Source organism: Micrasema longulum, unplaced genomic scaffold, assembly GCF_059751315.1.
Source record: "Micrasema longulum isolate JH-2025_06_02 unplaced genomic scaffold, ASM5975131v1 h1tg000019l, whole genome shotgun sequence".
NCBI classification, from domain to species: domain Eukaryota; kingdom Metazoa; phylum Arthropoda; class Insecta; order Trichoptera; family Brachycentridae; genus Micrasema; species Micrasema longulum.
Genome location: NW_028277227.1, coordinates 229,143 through 234,617, shown reverse-complemented (window position 1 = coordinate 234,617; position 5,475 = coordinate 229,143).

Sequence of the window (5,475 nt, the reverse complement as noted above, 5' to 3'; positions counted from 1 at the left end):
ATTTGTATTATTTTACTCTATTTTCTTACTTTAAAAAAATATTTTTTCTATTTTTTATTTTAACTATTTTTATCTGTTCATTAATTTGATTTATTTTTAGTTCATTATTTTATGCGTAAACAGTATTATACATGTATGTTTTTTATTTGATTATTAATTAAAACTAATGTCTGAGCACCCGATGACAAACAATTATTTAATCGTTTATCGGGATGAAATATATGTTAATTCTTTGTTTTCTTTATAATGTTTTAATATTGTAATAATGTGCATATTTTATTAAATAAAGACTCAACAAAAAAAAAGACCGAACTTTGCTTACGTGTAGAATGAAAAATAATTCTTAAAGGATTTGTTTTAAAATAAAATAGCTTTCAGCCATTTTGTTGCTTGACATTTGAAATCTTCTATCATGTTGTTGTAGGAGAGAGAATTCCCACAAAATACATAATTCCGGTGATGGCTGATGTTCTTTTTGCCTCATATTGTTGCCATGTTTGCTGTGTCTTTATAGTTAGCGTTTATAGTTAGTACCGGTCTCGCCGCATGTTCCACGGGGCGCTGTGAACGACTATAACTCGTTTTGACAGCGCGGGAAAATAAAACCGCAATGCACTGCCATCTGAATCCACGGAGAAAATTGCTAGGGAGGAACACGTCTGCATAGCCGTAATTTTTATTTTTAATACTTGCAATACGCGCGCATATTTTTCCATACAGTTTCGTATCGCGAACGCGCTTAGCTAACATATATGTAAATATACTTACATTATTCATGAAAATATGGCGTAAATCAGCGAAATTAAATTCTGTAAACAATTACGAAAATGAGGACTACCTACTTAACCTCACATAAATTATTTGATTTGATAAAAGTTTTTTATGTTTGACGAAATAAACAATATACACCGAATAATAACATTCTTAAGGTACAGTCACCAAATACCGCATCTAACTTTTTTTATTTCTGACAAATAAAAATTTCCGATTTTGTAGTTGAAAATAATACGAAAGTATTTGATTACAATTGTCTTAATTAAAAACACAATTCCATATTGCAATAAAAAACTAAAAAAAATATATTTATTACAAAATAGGCTTTTAACACTCTTTTCTATTTGAGTCCTAATACCACCTCCGGGGACGTAATTAGGATTTAAAAATTGGACAGAAAAATAAATAAGAAATATGTATTCTAAATCAATTATCTAAACATAAAGAACAAATCAATTTAACATCTGAAGACTCCGCCCAGTCTTCGTGGTACTAAGAAAAATACTCGGTGCATTTTATTCACTTTTCGCCTCCTTTTTCCTGAAAAAAATATGCTCACAATATGAATATATCGTGAATTATTGTCAGTGTCTTTATTATCAGTGAAAACAGGGTTAATTGTATCCTGTTCTGATGTTTTATCCCCGAAGAAGATTGCCTGGTGAATGTTTTCATTTTGAGATCGAGAGATTTTACTTTTTTATTGGAATTTTTTTTTTGGGTTTGTCACTGTTTTGAGCTATTTTACATAATTTTTTATGACATTTCCAAACATTCCACCTCTTTTTTGACATCTCTTAAACATGAAATTACGACACTCAACATTTCTTTTAAATTCAAAAATCCTTCTACATATTTTTGGATGCACAGTTATTTTATTAGTCATACTTTCAATGTCATTGTTATTTTTTTTTTAATATTAAAAATTATTTTACATAAAAATAATAAATATTTAAAAGGCATTATTAGATGAACTGTAGAACCAGTTTTGTTAAGAATCCAAATATTTCTAGGACTTTTACGTGAAATTCGGTAGGTACGTGAAATTTAAAAATAAAAATAAAAATCTAATTTCTAGATCAATTTTCGAGAGTTCGGGCCTTTGGGCGGAATTCGGGCTTCATGGGGCAATAACATTTTTTGCCCCATCTTTTTTTTGATCAATTTCATTTCGAACTCCGGTGACAACTGTCTTCAAGCGGAGGCGATACGGTCAGCTGGGCCAACCGTACAGCGGATGTTGAGAACCTTAACCACTCTTGATTCTTTATCTCTCTAGGTTCTTAATGTCCTGGACGTCCACTGCTGACTGTTTGTTGGCAGTTTATGTCACAAATTTGGGACGCAAACCCGACTTTGGAGGACGCATAGGAGCTGGCAGGCGATAGAGATGCATTGAGGCTCTTTGTGGACACCGTTGGCTCCAACTAGGGAGTGAACATGGAATGATGATGATGATTTTCAATCAATTTACGTAAAAATATTATTAATAAATAAAAAAGCTTTTATAAACAGTAATTATAAAAAATAGGTATAGAGCTCAAACAAAAATAGGAGACTAGAGGTTATTTCGACCGTAATTACGGTGGTCGAGTTACTTTTTTTCTCTTAAAGATTTTCGTCAAAAAATTATACGGAGTGTAATATAAATACAGATCTTGATATGTATTTTGTACATAGACCTGTTTGTTTTTAGCTCGTCTCGGGTCAAACCTTTTCGACCGACAATATAGAACACACGCCCTTGGGAATTCGAGTTCTGAGGGCAATCCCATGTAACAACGCGGCGGTCAATACACACTGATTGTTATTACTTGTATTGTAACACAGAAATATAATATAGAAATCCAACACGCAATTGTAGGGTTGTTTCCTAAAGTTGACTATTTCCAAAATGTGGAAACTCGAGTTTTATTTATTTATATATTTGACAATCGTAGCCTGCATTACTTGACGGGCTGTTTAAGGCTGTAGTCTGATAAAACTAACGCAAAATTAGGAAACCATGTGATTTTGCCATTTAAAAGAATGTTTTTTTTCAATCGCGCAATAATAAAAAAATAAAAACAAATAAATTGAATAAGAACAATAATTTTTAAAGGTATTTTTGCTAAAAAATATTTTTAAAAGTTTTATGTAACTAAAATATATTTACTTTTAGACCGGCAGATTACGCCATTTCAAATTTAGAACTAATCTTTTTTGGTAATCCTGGTCTGAAGGTCATAAAAAAATCAATAAGATATTTCAACCAGAATTATCTTCTTTTTTCCAAAAAAGAGAATCCAATTCTATAAAAAAGGGTTTTAACTAAAATATTTCCATATATTTTATAAAATTTGGAATAACCAAAAGCATAATTGTAGAAACAAAGGAAAATGTCACAAAAATGGGTGTGATGCTTTTATTTATTTTCAAAAACAACAGAATAAAATTTGGCCGCTGCGACTTTCATCTCTCATATATTATCTTCAAATTATTTTACAAATTTTAGCTCAAAACTTAGTCTTTATTGAGATCCCAGATACCTAAGTTACGTCAAAATTTAAAATGGATAATCTGCCAGTGTAAAAGTAATTATATTTTGGTTGCATAAAACTTTTAAGTATATTTTTAGACAGAAATACCTTTAAAAATATTTTTTTTATTCTAATTTTCGTTTTTTATTATTGCGCAATTTAAATAAAATCGTTTTAAAATGGCAAAATTGTATAATTCTGCGTTCGATTTACCAGACTTCAGCCTTAACCCATCGCGTAATGCAGACTGTGAAGTTTGAAATTAATTACAAACATCTGCAGCCGATTGCAGAATGTTTGTATACGTTATATCTGTGATCTTTACGCACGCAACTTCACTGGCTCAGTATCAGGCATAGAAGAAACATTCACATTCTATCGCTTCTTCACAATATTTCAAATAATCCCACTTCACCTGTTTATCTGGGAGAGCTCTTCCAAGCTCCATTATCACATGGACTATCTTTTCGTTCTAGTAACGAAAGTACCCTTTTAATACCCTTTCATCGCTTTAATTTTCTTGCCTCCTATTTCACAGTTTAGCTACTCAATTGTGGAATAATCTACCCACTAATGGTTGTAGACGCCCTTTCTTTATTAACATTTAAGTCTAGATTGAAATGTCCCTATCTAAATATTTAAGTTGTTCCTTTATCCTTTTTCTTTACTTCTCATCCTCTCTCCTCTCTTCATAGTAAAGTGTTCTTTTTTATTTAATTTTATTTAATCTTTGTTTTTAATTTTGGATGAAATCATAAGATTCAATATGTCCATGTACTTGTAATTTTCTCAAACTTAACGGTTTGGGTAGGTAGGAAGAGTTTGCTTTAAGGCAATATGCCCGCCCTTATATTGTATATGTTCATGAAGTGTTAAATAAATAAATTTAAAAAAGAAGATAACTACTAAACTGCCGATATGTACAGAAAAATAGATCCATATTATCCGCAGAAGCCGTATTCAGCAATCGAATTGCCCTGTTAAAGGGTGAATTCCGACTTGCACTTGTACGGTTTCTGGGTGTGTCAAAAAGTGCATGAGATCTCGCTCTAGTATAGTTATTGGGAAGATTCAAACTGATCACTTTCAACTTATAGAAATGTTTCCTAAGAAAAACTTTACGACGAGATTCGAGGGTTCTGTAATCCAGCATCATTGCTAAAAATAATGATGTCTTCAATTATGGATAGTTATCATTTTTTTACAGATATAAGTCTAGCAAAAATTGCTATTGAATCTTTTCTTTTCTAAGGATGTGGTTTCATTCAGAAGGATCCCAAACTATAAAACAGTATTCTAGTATGTTCACGTCCTTTCTATCACGTCGAATAGATTCGGGGACGCACAACATGTTGATATATTTAATGTTGGGTGTATTCGTAGCTTAAAATGATTAATTTTTTAGGACGAACTATTGACGATACGGACATATCGCACCTCCGCTCCCGTTTAGAGAGCTACGAGTCTAAATGAGTCGAACTAAGAAAAAACGATCTTTAGGATTTTGAAAATCACAAGTTTTAACCTCTACTTGTACGGAATATAATTATATTGTAAATTGTTAAATAAAATAGTTATTATTTATTTAAATATACCTCAATTTTTTTACTAAATTTATGTAAATATAAATAAATCTCATATAAGAGTGCCATTATGTACTCATATGCGGTTTTAATGAACTTTTTAGTTATGGCACTACATATTTAGTGTACTACATTATAAAATTCCATGAAATGTCTTACTTAACTCAAAACACAGTTTTCTTTACTTACGGCAAGTTTGATGGGGGGGCAGGGTTGCTATATGGGATAAAGTATGTTTTGAAAAAAATACTTCCGTACCCGTCGCTTCGTCAGGTAACTAATCAAACTAATATGCAAATCTCCCTTCACCACAGTTGTTGTGCAAAAATACAAAACAAACGTGCTAATTTTAAACTTCAGTTTTAGTAGGTAACACTTACATTTTTTTTATTTATTAAACCATACAATTCTTTTTTACTCCCAGGAGTTACAACAAACTCATTTTGGGACAGAATAATATTTACATAAAGGTATGGTAATAATATTAATATAGTAACAAGTAATAATATGTACACAAAACTAAAATAAGATAGCAAGCAAATATATAATACAAAGAAATTTAAACAATCCATAATAAAAATAAAAATTTAATATTAAGA